Source organism: Rana temporaria, chromosome 12 (genome assembly GCF_905171775.1).
Source record: "Rana temporaria chromosome 12, aRanTem1.1, whole genome shotgun sequence".
In the NCBI taxonomy this organism is placed as follows: domain Eukaryota; kingdom Metazoa; phylum Chordata; class Amphibia; order Anura; family Ranidae; genus Rana; species Rana temporaria.
Window position 1 is genome coordinate 69,242,564 of NC_053500.1, and position 16,231 is coordinate 69,258,794.

The window sequence follows — 16,231 nt, forward strand, 5'->3', positions numbered from 1 at the left end:
AAGGTATAATGTTTCCTCCTGGTTTCTGAGTATTATAATCAGGGGAGGACTGGGCCAGGGGGCAGGGTGACAATCGCCCCCCAGGCCACTCTGATGCCAGGTAAAAAGGCCACACTCGGGGCTAGATTAATGTAGGGGCGTCTTGCTGTATACAGCTGCCAGCCACCACTACACAGTGTAATATTTGCAGTGCTCCAGCGGAGCAGTACGAGTGTGCCGAGTGCACTCCTGCACCCGGCCGGCACAATACTAGCACAGTCACTTTTCTGTCAGGAGGAGGGATCTCCACCCGACACAAGATTCCTAGACCCCATCCGGCGTGATGTAATTCAGAGGCCAGAAACATGGGATGGAAGAGGAGACAATAATGCTGCCTCTGTGACCTGATGGGAGTGTCCACTACCATTGACAAGTGAGTGAACAGAAGCTAATAACATTGCTGCACTGCTGTGCCTTATCTGTATGATGCTACTGAAGTGGTTAACTTTTTTTGGGGGGTTTAATTAATCCAAAATGCTATTTGTAATATGCAGCTTGGAGGTGTTTAATGTATTGCCAGTGGTTACTGATGCATTAGTCACATGGGGCAATTAATTAACCCCTTTGTGCTGCATTAGTGGCAGTGGCACCAGTGGCATTGTTAATTAACCCCTTTAGGCTGCAGCATGAATGGTTTAATAAACACTGCTACTGGTGCCACTAATGTAGTACAAAGGGGTTAATTAGTTGGCCCTGGTCACTAATGCATCAGTGACCAATAGCAATACATTAACCCCCTCCATGCTGCATATTACAAATAGCATTTTAGATTAATTACCCCCTCCCCCAAACAGTTAAAGTGGTTGTGAAGGTTTTTCACCTTCATGCATTCTGTGCACAGTGATAGGCTGCACTGATGGGCACTGGTGAGGCTGAGCTGATGGCTGATGGGCACTGGTGAGGATGAGCTGATGGGCACTGGTGAGGATGAGCTGATGGGCACTGGTGAGGCTAAGCTGATGGGCACTGGTGAGGCTGAGCTGATGGGCACTGGTGAGGCTGAGCTGATGGGCACTGACCAGTCTGCATTGATAGACACTGGTGAGGCTGCATTGATAGGCACTGGTGATGCTGCACTGATGGGCACTGATGAGGCTGCACTGATGGGCACTGGTGAGGCTGCATTGATGCATTATTTTTGTTAAACTTTCTTTGTTGCTATTAACATTAAATTTTGTTTCCACATTGCATCATATTTGTCTTGCTTCATAACATCAATATCCATTATAAAACCAGGTGGGCATGGATGTTGAGCTGATTCTGTGGTTCAATGGGCCACTTGACTGTACTTGCCCCACAGGCCTAAGGCTGCAGCCCTCCCCTGGAATGTTTAGTAACTAGATATTAATGTACAAATATATCCTGTACAGTACATACAGTTTTGCATAGAGTAGGGAATAATTAAAACCCCTGTCAGATATTTTTGCCCTCTGTGTACCACTTGGAAGCGTTGCTCTCCTGCAGTGAAAACAGGAAATGAGAGGAAATGCACAATTATAAAACTTTCTGGTTGCCTGGTTGAGACAAGACTCAAATGCCTGTACACACGATCCGGATTCACAATTCATAACTCAACACAGTTTTGAGTGTTTAAACATTTTGAGCACTAATATCCTACCTCCACTAATTAATTAAGGCTGAGAGAATGGCACCTTCTCTGTTATAAAGAAAAGGCAAAGGGAACAGCGCTATCATAAATCACATCAACATGGATAGCCGTTCAAAGAATACATACATATAAAGTATATACTGTATTTGCTGGCGTATAAGACTACCTTTTTTTTACACTTAAAAAAAATGGCCAAAAAGCAGGGGTCGTCTTATGCCTCGTACACACGATCGGTCCATCCGATGAGAATGGACCGATGGACCGTTTTCATCGGTTAACCGATGAAGCTGACTGATGGTCCGTCGCGCCTACACACCATTAAAAAAATGATCGTGTCAAAACGCGGTAACGTAAAACACGACGACGTGCTGAAAAAAACGAAGTTCAATGCTTCCAAGTATGTGTCGACTTGATTCTGAGAATGCGTGGATTTTTAACCGATGGTTGTGTCTACTAACGATCAGTTTTGTCCTATCGGTTAGGTATCCATCGGTTAAATTTAAAACAAGTTGGCTTTTTTTTAACCGATGGTTAAATAACCTATGGGGCCCACACACAATCGGTTTTGACCGATGAAAATGGTCCATTAGACCGTTGTCCTCTGTTTAACCTATCGTGTGTATGAGGCCTTAGGCGCCGGGTCAGCTGCTCGGATGTCTGCTGGATGTGCGGTAATACTGTATGTAGCTTCGGCTACATACAGTATAAATCGATTAGCCAATCGCAGTGAGCGGTGTATTCAAATGAATACAGAGCCTGTTCGGATTGGCTTTGAGAGTCAGAGAAGCGTGGGCTAATGATGTTTCAGCCTCTGCCAATCCAAGCAGGCTTTGAATTCATTAATAGAATACATCGCTAACCGTGATTGGCTCCAGCTCCAGCAAGAATGAAGAAGAATATGGCTCCAGAAGGAAGAAATATGAAGCGTCTGAAGCCTCGGAAGGGGGGGTCATCTTCGATGGTGAGTACAGGCAAAAAAATCTTTAAAAAATTTAAAACTAGGGGGTTGTCTTATACGCCCAGTCGCCTTATACACCGGCAAATACTGTATGTGAAAATCCACCACTTCCCACAATACAAAGTGCTCTGTGCTCATTATTATATTTTTATAGTTATTATTGCCAATTATTATTATATTATTACTATAATGTGCAAATCCATTACATCCTCTTAGCTATAACATGTATAATAGTGATAAATAACAAATATATAAAACTGAACACATATCCAAACTTGTTTCCTTTTTGTGCTAATATTGATAAGACATTTATAGCAGTCTCTATAAACAATTTCAAGTCCCAAAGTAGGTGCCCAGGTGAAAATGTGCTGTCTGGTCTTGAACCTGTGGTTTTCCATCTCTGTGCTGTAGCTCTGTCCACTCTGCCATCAGAGGGTCCAAAACTCTGTGGCATATACTCTGCTTGGTGGTTCTACCCCTGGGACTCTTTGGCTCCACCTATCGTCCAGTCATTCTGTAATCAGCTCAGCTTGTAAATATCTTTAGCTGGATACACACTATACAACTTTTGTTGTTCAATTTCCTTTAGATTTACTATGTAGTGCAAGGACCTACCTGATTGCATACAACTTGAAAGTGTTTAAGTTTGACCTCATATTATAAGGTTTTGGTGAATCAATAGGAAAAAATCTAAAGAAAATTCACATGGGTGATCCAATCAGGTCCACCTCATCAGACCCTCCAGTCTCTTCTATTGAGCGGTGGATGTCAGTGGACATATCCGCTGACACCCACCGCCATCTGACCCTGTCTGCCTAAAACATTCGGATGGGGGCCTTTCACCAGAAGGAATGGACTTTCCGCTATACAGCCAGAGAAGTCAAATGAGCATGTAAGATATTATCCATGGTTGTAGCAAAGCTCCCAAATAGATACTCCTCTCATACATCTCTTGCACTATTCTCCTCCTCCAGCTGCAGTATGCCTCTCTTTTTCTCCTACAGACGGGGGGTCAATGGCTCAGACGGAAACAAAGGGAATAAAGGAATACAGGATGTTACGCATCCTAACGCCCTACAGACAGCTACTCAGGAAGAGATGTCCTTCAGTGAACTGACCAGCAATGACCCACAGCTACTAGGTGTAGCCATAGTGTAGATCTGCTGGGTGGGTGCCGCGTAGATGGCTGACAAACTGCAGACAGGGTTAGCCACTCCGGAGCCGGGTTGGAATCACTCAATCACCGCGTGGTAGGCCACAGCCTCTCCCCCCCCCCCCCTCCGCCACAGGGAGATGTGCACTTGGCAAGGCCAAGGAAGAAGAAAGTGCGGGGCAGATCTCCTGACTTTTATAGTTCCTCCCAGGAGTCTTCTCGGGTTGTAGCAAGGATTCCTGGGATCTGTAGTCCAGATGTAATACAATGGAATTGCCGGTTTAACAGACTACTAGTCCCACAATCCTTTGGTCGGGCTCACAGATATGATGAGAGTCAGTGGTGCCCAGCACTAGAGGAATAGGTCTATAGGTAAAGAATGATGGAGAATTGCACAATATTATGACTAGTCCACATCGTTACACGTATACATACGTGATCCTGCACACAGCTGCTGCCCTGTAGCAGTACAACCGCTATAGGCCAGTCAGCAAGCGGTTAAAGTGGTTGTAAAGGTAAAATGATTTTTACCTTAATGCATTATCTACATTAATGTAAAAAATACTCACCTAAACCCAATCTCGGTCTAGCACTGTGCACATTAGCAGTAGCTCTTCTCCCCTCTCCCCGCTCTCACAGGTAGCTGAGAGCAGTGGGAGCCATTGATGCAATGTCCAAATTTTACCTCATCCCTTTACCAATGCAGCTGACATCTAGGCAGGACCATCTTTAAAGCAGGGCAAAAGGGGAAGCTGCCCTGGGCCGTGTCATTGTTGTGGGGCCCAAAGCAACTGCCTCATACTTGCCAACTATCCCAGTTTAAATCCCCTTGTCCCTTGAAGTTTTAGGCCGGGTTCACACCTATGCGAATTGAGTGCGGCTTAAACTGCATCCAATTCGCAGAACATTTCTAAATAGATTGTTTTCAATGAGGCTGGTTCACATCTGTGCAATGCATTCGCACTGCGCATTGCCGAAAAAACGTGTGCGTTTTTTAGGCCTTGCGGTGCGGCTCAGGTGCGAATTCAGGCCCATTATCTTCTATGGGTACGCATCTAATTAGCACATGTGTTGCGGATTGAACGGAAGTTTGCTTTCTTCCTCCTCCACCTCCCCCTTTTCCAAGTTCCTCCCCTGTCTGTTTCATGCTGCTGAGGTGAGTAGCCATGTCGAAAAGACGGAGCAAAAAAGTAACAGAAAAGGTGGAGTGTGTGGATTGCGAGGAGCTTATCCGCCTTGTCAGGGAGAACCCACTGCTCTATGACACCCGGCATCCTAAATAAAAGGACAACGTGCTTAAAAAAAGAACATGGGTTGAAATTGCCAGAAACCTATTACCAGAGTGGAGCATGTGCTCATCCCAAGTTCATGCTGACAAAGGTAAGTTTTCTTTTCTTTTTATCTACCTGGAGATGTTCGCCTATTATTTTTTTATTTTCCTAAGTTATATTTCAACTTAAACCCCAATAACCAGAGTGCAGTCGCCCACAAATCCAGACCAGGCCCTTATCCAACCATGCATTCTGTCAGGGCATGTTAAGTGTGATAGGGAGCCCTCCCCCCTGACCCATACCATGCCACATGCTTTCAATATGGGCAGTGTGTTTTATCTCCCTACCAATGCACCCTGACCCCATGTTGATGTTGTCAAGGGCCTCATTCCCACATCCTTGGTCATTGTTTGTAGGAGTCTGCGTGCGTGTCTATTTGAAGAATATGTAAACTCACTTTACCAACTTATTTTGCCGATCCTTGGGGGAGTGGCTATCTGTATTTGTCATCCCCATTTTTCATTAGGCCCCATGCTGGTCGTACAAAGACATCATAATGACAAGTGACGATTTTACTTGGCCTGACCCCTTGATCTTCTGCACAATGACACCCAGCAGAGCACACATAACAGTGTCAGACAGCGACGGATGAGGTCATCAATTTAGCTCAATTTTCAGGTATTAATTATCTTAGGATTCGCAAATATTTCAAGACACATTTTTAATTTTTTATTCAGCATTCAAATTACACATAGTGACATTTTTAGATCAGTATGTTATTTTCTAATATTTAAAGGACCAGAGAATTTTAGTGCAACACAAAAAAGGACATTTTTAAATTAAATTGACTGCATCTGCCAAGGTAACTCACCAGCTGGCGACATAAAGTAATTTTAGAATTGATCTCTAATCAATTTCCCACTGGTAGTGCCCCTAGTCACATTCCACTGTGCAGCCTCCATGTTATGCATCAGGGAATCCTCAAAAACGTAACCATCACGTTTCTCGCACATAGTTGTGCAGTGCACAGGCAGTTTTTTACAGCAGAGACAGCATGCTCCAGACTGAGGTTGATGGCAGTGTGCAAGAATCTCCATTTATTGCAAAGAATCCCAAATGCACACTCCACTACTCGGCGTGCCGTAGTGAGCCGATAATTAAATATTCTTTTTTCATTGGTCAGCGCTCTACTAGAAAAAGGTCTTAGCATATTTTTCTCAAGTGCAAACGCTTCGTCCCCTACAAAAACATATGGGAGGGCAAGCTCATTTGTTCTTGGCAAGGAGGAATCTTTTGGTAAATCAAGTCTATTCTCCCAAATGAGGAATGTGCAAATACACCTGAATCCGAGCTGCTGCCATAAGCACCGACATCAATATATATGAATTTATAATTTGCATCTGCCACTGCCATTAATACAAAAGAGAAGAATTTTTTATAATAAAAAAACCGACTCCCACTATCAAATGGCGTCAGGATGCGAATGTGCTTCCCATCGATGGCTCCCAGACAGTTAGGAAAATTGCATCGCTCCCATAATTCCTCTGATGGCTTCAACCATTCTTGTTGTGTCGGCTTTTTGAAGACCAAAGGGTTTAGTTCTTCCCATAAAACAATGCATGTCTCATGAACAATGCCACATATTGTTGATTTGCCAACCTTGAATTCATAGTGGAGACTTCCGAAATAATTGCCTGTAGCTAGGTACCTTAAACAAAAAGTAAATAATACATTAGTATTATATTCTCTGTTTTTCAGTGCAATACATAAAGAAAAGGTGGCGAAGCATGTGGGATGCCTTCAAAAAATACAATCGACACCTCAGAGAAGTGAAGAGTGGCTCGTGGGCAACAGCTAGAGTACCCTATATGTATGCTGGTGACCTCGATTTTCTGAAACCACTCATAGAGATGAGAGAGTAAGTTATCATCTACATCATCAATGTATCGGGTCTACATATTATGCATTATTATTATTTTTTTTTTATAAAAATACAGGACCGAAACTAGTTGGGATGAACAAGACGTGCTAGAGGATCAACCGGAGAGCCATTCTGAGGCACAATCAGAGACACCGGTAGATCCAGTTTTGAGGGAACCAAATAAGGATCTCACACAAATACAACTAGGGTCTAACCTATGGTTAGAAAACACTGAAGAGGAATCTGTATTGGCAGAGCCGATCCCTGGGCCCTCCCCTGCTCCTGCAACCATTGCTCGGCCTGTCAAAGTGGCGCGTAAGCGACCGCCAGTATCGCAGACGGACATAAGTGAGCGTCTACTAGATATGTTACAAAAAAAATCGGAAAAGGTGAATGCTTTCTTATGTCCGGCTACGATACTGGCGCTCAATTTTGTTCCTTTGATTAAAAAAGTATGACCTGAGCGATATTTTGAAATGAGAACCACTGTAGAACAAGTTCTGCAGTCATTTTCACTGCCAAGTGAGGAACCAACATCAGAAAGGCCATATGTGCCACAAGCAAAAACTCACATTCAGTTACCAATGTCAGGCCAGTACCTGGACCCGGGACACAAACCTTACCCTTATGTTCCTCCATCCTATCCTTCCAGTTTTCAAGAGGCTACTTCTATATATGATCTACAACACAGGCAAATTCCTTCCCTATCCCATCCCGTCCCCAATCCCTTCAATTAGGCCACACACTCAAATTCAGGGGATGTATGTGCCACAGCAACATGTGTCACAACAACATGTGCCACAACAACATGGCGAGTCTAGCCATGCTTCCAGCACTGCCATTGCTGAAAAACCGTCTGCAACTCTATACTCCGCTGAGGCTGCATTATTTAAAAGAACATATGAAAATCTGTAAAGTATGAGTTCTGCCCACAGTTAACGAGCATGTGTGCATTTTTATGTTAAAAGTTTTGTCCTAAGGTATACTTGAATGCAAAGTTTATTTTTTGTATATTATTTTAAAAAAAAATTGGCGATTTGAGCAAATTTTTTTATACGAAAAAAATATATAAAGATTTTTTTGGTCATCTTCTGTCTGGTTATTCATTTATAATTACACATGTTGGATAGTTCAACACAATAAATATTACATGCTCACAAATAACAATGACAATGGACATAGGTGGTGAAAAGTACCTTAAAGCGGGGGTTCACCCTAAAAAAAATGATTTCTTTATCTACCATCCAAACGAGCATACTAGCGTCAGCTACAGTATGCCTTTTTTTTGCGCTGTACTTACGGTTTAATCCGTAACTTTCGTTTCAGACTCCGGCGGGGAAATGGGCGTTCCTATGAAGAGGGTAACATGATTGACGGCCGACTATGGCGCGTCACACGTTCCGAAAAAAGCCGAAATAGGACGCGGACATATACGGCGCCTGCGCAGTCAGCTCCTAGTCTGTGCGCAGGCGCCGTGAAGAGCCGAGTCCTACTCCGGCTATTTTCGGAACGTGTGACGCACCATAGCCCGGCCGTCAATCATGTTCCCCTCTTCATAGAAACGCCTTTTCCCACGGGAGTCTGAAACGAAAGTTACGGATTAAACCGTAAGTACAGTGCAAAAAAAATAAAAAAAGGCATACTGTAGCTGACGCTAGTATGCTCGTTTGGATGGTACATAGTTGTGTTTTTGGGTGAACCTCCGCTTTAATGTGATTAGTAATCTTTCTGTAGGCTGGATGCTTGCTCTGTAGCATGTGTTCTGTCGCTCCAACCTAGAGTACGTTAGTCCTAACAATTCATCAAAACTTGAAAAATATAAAAAAAATTTACTTCAATAAAAGACAAAACATCTACTATAGAACAATGGAGGAACAAAATGTTTAGCAAGGGATAAAATAACAATACCAATTTATTGACATGCGCGTATAATCAAAAAACTTGTCTTCATGCCCACAGAGTTCTTCATACAATATCATGAACTGCCCTATTTCATCCCTATTTGCAATGATGGGATGAACCCAGTATCTTCTTCTTCTCCTTCTTCTCCTCCTCCTCTCAACTTCCAGCAAGATTGCTGCTGTTGCAGCAACAACTGTAGGCATGAACATGGACAGGGCAGCACACATTTCCTCACAAATCCTAATCCAAATCCACACAATACTGATTGCTGGACAAAAAGGAAGAGTCCAAGAAAGGTCACTCCCTTTTATTAGCTACATCATCACACAGCTAACAATGATTGGCCCTCACCAAAAACGCAGCTCTGAAGAAAAAATGTTTAAATTCGCAGCTGATCCCCAGATAAAATGCATTGGATCCGCAGAACACCTTATAGAGAAATTTGCAAAGACAACGGAGCTCAAAAACGCAACGCACTAGTGTGAATCTGGCCTTAGTCCCGGGCTGTGTCCTGATATCTCAGTGTGAAGTGCTGCTACTAGTGCTGCCCAGCTCTTCCCTATTGTTGTGCACAGATGACTCACCTGCAGACCCTTGTTTACATGTATATAATTGTCATTCATATGTAAGTAACGGCAGCATTCATATGTAAATAGCTGAGGCCAGCGGCATTCATAGGTAAATAAAGGCGGCATTTATATGTATATCATGCCCCTCTGCAGTGAAGAGATGATGTGCTGTAACCTCTAGCAACCAATCAGTATCAGTATTACTGTACAGTAAAAAAATAAAAGACTGTGCCAAAACATGAAAAATAATGAAATACGAAACATGACTTGGTGTTTAATTTATTTATTTATTTTTTAAATTGGTGCAGTCTTTTCTTTTTTATTTGTTTAATGTGTGTTATTCCACTAGTGCTGCTGCCTTGACTTTTTTATTATCTGAGCGCAGTTTTTTCTTTGATTACTGTACAGTAATCTCTAGCAACCAATCAACAAGAAGAAATCACGTGCTGTAACCTCTAGCAACTAATCAGTGAGCACTGTGAGTACAAGTTCCTGTACATCTGTGCCAGTCTTACTGGTGTTCTATACCACCTCGATAGAAATTTATAAGACATCTCTTGAATCTGTGAGCTTAATCGATTTATAGTGTGAGGAGTCAATAAGCTTTTTTATTTGTAGTGTGGTAAACCTGTGGTTTAGCTCTCCTTCCCAGTCTCTAATATAGTAGGGTGTTGTTTTTTTCTGAGTCCCTAGGACTAATATATACATTTGAAGCAGTAAGTGTTTAGTCCTTGTTATCTTCACACATTTAGTTTCAAATATAGTAAGCGAATTTAGAGGTCTTATCACGGTTTTCCACTTGTGAAAGAAGCACACTAATTGATGGTACCTCCACTCCACCATTGGAACTGTTCCCAAGCTCCGCCTCAATTCTGGTAAGGGAGTCAGAATTTCACATGGGGCCAATTTGCCGCATGTAGTATCCCCGTCCTTCCCCCAGGCCTTTATCGATCCTACTTCCTCACCTGGAGGGAACCACGGGAATCCCTCCAGCGGAGCTAGGGGAGATATCCCGGGGGCATAATCTCCTAGTTGGTTTATTTTATCCCATATCTTTAACGTATTATAAGTTAAGGGTGACGTCCATTTTGAGAGCCCTCTGTCTACCTTCGGGATCCAGGGTGTTCCTGCCAAATTCCTTCCTGCCATTATTTGCTCTAATGTTACCCATATTTTGTTTGAGTAATCGTGGTTCCAATTCAATATACGTACTAGTGCCATTGCCCTATAATATGATGCTACATCTGGCAACCCCACTCCGCTATCTGACTTTCCTCTACACAGAATATCATAGGCTATTCTCGGGCGTTTTTCATTCCATACAAAGGACACAAAGGCCCTCCATATGCCCTTAAAAAAACTCTGTGGAAGAGAAATTGGCACTGTATATAAGAAGTAAATTATTTTAGGTAGTATACTCATCTTTATTGCATTCACCCTTCCGAACCAAGTTAATAACTGACCCCCCCATTTCTGAAGGTCTTCCCTTACCCCCTCCATCAAGGCACCATAATTCAAATCATATAGAAGTTTTGGGTCAGGCGTTATATGTGTCCCTAAGTAGACCAAAAAAGTTTTATTCCATATAAAGCGATACGCGTCTTTCTTCTCTTAGTATATACTACCTTCTCCTTCCATATTGTTTCTGTAACTGCGTGGGTCCACTCTCTTACTGACGGGGGATTCTCAGCTTGCCATCTTTGAGCAATACATTTTCTTGCCTGAAAGAGTCACCTTAACACTGCTTTTATTGTACTGGCTGCTCCACTTGTTTCTTCCCAAAGGCCCACTATACATGTTCTAGGGTCCAGCTCCAACTTTATTTTATATGTCATATTTATAACATTAATGATCCCTAGCCAATACCTAAACAATTTTGGGCACCTCCTATCAGGGATCGTACTTACCGAGGCCAAGATCCTGCGGACGGCTCACCTTTGCAAACCGGCGCTGACCGCCCTCTGGTGGTGGGAACAGAGGGGGGAAAGCGCCAGGAGGCACCGGTACCGGAAGCGGAATAACTGGGTTGAAGTGCAGGTATGGGTGGACACAGGAAGCCACTGGTGACACCTGGACAGGTGAGAAATCCGGGTACACAGGATACTCAAGCAGGAAGTAGCAGAGGACAAGTCCAAAGGCAAGCCGGGGTCAAGGGCTGGAGAGACAAGCAAAGTCCAAAGGTTCAAGCCTGGGTCAGGGGTTGGAGAGAGCAACAAAGTCCAAAGGTTCAAGCCAGGGTCAAGGGTTGGAGAGAGCAGCAATCCGAGGTGTAGCAAATAGGTCGGGTATCCAATCAGGCAATCCGGGTCAAGAGGCAAGGTAAAGCAATGGAACACATACAGGAGCTGACGAAAAACCAGCAACCTGTCATGTATCAGAGGCAGGCTTAAATAGGGTGGTCAAGTCTCTGATTGGCTCCGAAGGAGCCACGTGCATGCGTGCCTGTTTCCGTGCGCGCGTCAACGCACCCGTCGCGCCACCGGACCACGCATGCGCGCACGCTGCATAGGTACGCGTGATAGCGCCATTCTTCTGCGCATGTGTGCGAATCCGTGGCTGACAGAACTGGTGCCCTGACACCTCCATAGCATGTGTATTAAGTCCCCTGTGTCCTGGCACCTAGGGCATCTTGCGTCTGCTCTCCACTCAAAGTTAAATAATCTTTTTGGTGTATAATACGTCCTATGTATCATCTTCAAAAATGAAACCTTCTGTGCGGGCGAGACTGTAGCCATATGCCCTCTCTCCAATACCTTACTCCATTGGCCATCGGTTATGGTTCCCAGATCTTCCTCCCATTTCTCTCTGCTTTTAAGCTGTTCTGGACCCCCAATACTCCCCTCATATAAGTGTGGATAAATTTCAGAGAAAAACCCCTTCGTCTCTCTTCCCTCGCCTAGTTTTTGAGAGACTGGGGTCCTAACCCACCTTGGTCCCGCTCTGTCAAACTGGGCATTTAACGCATGTCTAATTTGAAGGTATCTATAGAACGTATAATTAGGTACTTCGTATTCCTTCCTTAGAGCAGCAAACGTTTTTAAGGTCCTTCCCTCGTATAACTGAGCCAATCTAACTATCCCTTTTACTGCCCATTCTTTAATTTCCCCCACTGTCTCCAGCCCCTGGAAGTTCCTGTTATTCCATAGGGGCGCATATTCTGTCACTCCTACCTGTCCTCTAAGTGACCTTACTGCTTTCCATACCATAATTGCCATCTTAACCGTGGGGGTTTTATTAATAAATGAATTGGCCTCCAATGCCTCTAAAACTGTTTTATGGGGTGCCCCTAGCGTCATTAAGTCTCCGTTTACATCCCCTCCTGGCTTTGTTCTTACTCCAAAATGTTGCAATTGTGCTGCCATAAAATAGCAATGTGGATGTGGTACTGCCATTCCCCCCTCCCTTGTTGGCAGCTGCAGGGCTTGCAACCCTATTCTAGCTTGTCCTCCTTTCCATATTAATTCTCTAAACAGAGTATCTATATTCCTAAACCATTTTTTATGTATCCATATTGGCGCATTATGCAATACGTACAATAATTGTGGCATCCACAGCATTTTAATCAAGTTGCATCTCCCTGCAACTGACAACGGGAGGTGCCGCCAGATTAAAATTTTGTTTTTAAATTTGACCAGAAGAGGAGCTATATTATTCCCTAAGTATTTATTGGGGTATCTTGTTATGTCTATTCCTAGGTATTTTATTGTCTCCACTATCTCAAACTGTGGGATCTCAGCCAAGATCTGATTCCACATTGGGTCCTCCGGCATTAATGCTGATTTCTCCCAATTTATAAGCAATCCTGAGATTCTTCCAAATTCTCTAAAGATGGTCATTGCCTGCTTAATGGAGTGATCCGTGTCACCGAGGAAGAGAAGAACATTGTCCGCGTACAGAGCGATTCTCTCCTCCCCAGTCGGTCTCATGAACCCCTTCATTTTCTTATCCGTTCTTATTGAAATGGCTAGTGGTTCCATTGCCAGGGCAAAGAGCAGGGGTGACAATGGGCACCCCTGCCTTGTGACCCTCCCTAACTGTACCCTTGCTGAATATTCATTATTGACTCTAATTCTTGCACTCGGGCCAATTATACAGTATTTTAATCCACCTAATGAATTTTGGTCCAAACCCAAAAGCTTCCAGAACATGCCAAATATACCCCCATTTCAAGCTATCGAAAGCTTTAACCACATCTAGGGACATTACTGCTCTTGTACCACTATTCTCTGTTGGTATTTGCAAGTTAAGGAATACCCTCTCAATATTCATGCTTGTTGATCTACCGGGAATAAATCCAGTTTGATCCTGGTGTATAAGTCTTGCAACTATTTTATTTAACCTGCCAGCCATTACTATAGCAAAAAATTTAGCATCTGCACAGAGAAGGGAGATAGGTCTATATGATGTATGGATTCTTCCCCTCCTTGTGCAATACTATTATTGTGGCTTCAGTCATTGAGGTGGGCAACTTCCCCTCTTCCATCGCCCAGTTCAATACTTTAATAAGTTCTCGGAGTAACACTTTCCCATAATACTTATAGGTCTCTACCGGAAGCCCATCCGGACCCGGGGACTTCTGGTTGGCCATCTCATTGACTGCTAGCTGTACCTCTTCTAAAGTTATCGGGGCCTCCATTTGCTTTTTCTCTATCCCCATGAGGGTTGGTAATTCTAAGTTCTCAAAAAAACATTCCAATTCCTCAACTCCCGCTACACCTTGTGACCTGTACAAATTTTCATAATATTCTCTAAATGTGTCTGTTATCACTAACACCTGTGTGAATATATTTCCATTACTTTTTTGATTGCTGGCACAGCGGAGGCAGAGGAATTCGTTCTTACTAAGTGGATCAACATTCTCCCGACACTTTCCCCCTCCCAGAATGCCACATCCTCTTATTTTCTTATCATTTCAATTTTATATTCCTGTTGCTTATTCAGCAATGTTCTTTGTTTCTCCGATGTTGGGTTTTCAATATATTATTTTTCTGTATTCTCTAGTTCCTTTCTAATCCTATTTTCCCATTCCCTTGACATCTTTTTGATTTTCGCCACTTGTTGAATACATAGACCCCTAAGGAATGCTTTCAATGCATCCCACATCACTCCCCTCGTCACGGTTCCTTCATTAAACTCTATAAACTCTTTTATTTTTGACAATATCTCCTCGGGTTCCCCCATTAATTCAAACCACAGCGGACTTACTTTCCATACTCTAACAGGCCTACTCCCCTCTAAGTTTACAGTTATTATCACCAGTGAATGATCCGATACCCCTCTGGGCTGATATACTATTTCCCTAATTATTTGAGAAGCTCCTCTGGATTTCTCACTCTCCATACCTCTAATATGCCTGCTTCCTGTAAAAACTGATACAACCGACTCTCTGAGGCATTCTGTACACATTCCCTTGGAAATCTACCCCATTTCCTATTTATTACCTCGTTGAAATCCCCCATTGCTATAACAGGAATCCCGGTTTTATCCATCATAAAATCTATTAGTTTATACATAACTTCCAATTTAAATGGCGGGGGGATATATATATTTGCAAGGACATATTCCATATTCTCTATTACACAGTAAAGAAAAACATACCACCCCTCTTCATCAATACTGACCTGCTTACAGGTAAACACCACTCCCCTTTTTACAAAAACCCCCACACCCCTCGAGTAAGAGGTGTGGACCGAGTGATATTGATATTGAAATTTCCTATTCTGAACTTGTTTCTTAATGTCCTTGGTATAGTGTGTCTCCTGTAAGCAGATCAATCTCACCCCATGCGCTTCCAACATGTCATATACTACTGCTCTATTGGCTGGAGTACCCATCCCGCGAACATTCCAAGATACTATTTTCAATATTATATCCTGCATTAAATCACATCCTTATACATTCTATGGAGCAGGATATATATGCCACCCAATACCATGAATAAGCAACACAAAAAGAAAAAAGGCAATACTCCATTATTCCCATGTTTTTTTTGGAAAGTGCTATATGAGGCAAGACTATAACTTTTCCCTGCTTGCTATTTAGTGTACTTATGTGTTTTATCATTGCATTCTGTGAAAACTGTGCTTGTTCTTTTTAAATATATTATCTGTGCTAATTTACCTTTTACCAGGGTTTGTACTATTTGTGTATGTGTATATTCCTGTTTATGTGTATATTTTTCCCTCAGTGTAATCAAACCCTTCTGTTTCCCCTGAAATACCACCCTTTGGTGATTCGCCCTTCCACCCCCTTTCTACTCTCCCTCCCTCCTCCCATCCCCTCCCTACACCTTCCTAGGTAATCCCTAGGGGCTTGTTTTGTGATCCGTCCATCTATCCCCACTCTTCCATTCGCTCCCCTTGTTCCTTCCCAATCACCTCCCCCCACTCCTCCCTCAGACCATCTCTCAATGCAATACACTCTTCACCCATCCGTCTCCTTCTCTTGATATGTGTCCCCCACCCCCCCTCCCCATCAACCCAAATTATTCAATCCCCTTAGACTTCCCCTTCTTTAATTTTGAATGTGAACTAAATGTCCCCTCCTTCCGCTGATAGCTGATCTTTTTTTTCCTCCAGCCATGACATCGCACCTTCCGGGGTATCAAAAAAATAATTCCTACCCAGCGCTGCCACCCGTAGCCGTGCTGGGTATAATAGGGCGTATGAGAGATTGAATTTCTGCATTTTGCGTGTTGACATCTGTGAAGCTTGCCCTCCGCTTCTGTAGAAAGGGTGAAAAATCAGGATAAAATGAAACCTTGGAACCGTCAAAAAAAATGTTCCCCATCTCTCTACCTTTTCTCAATA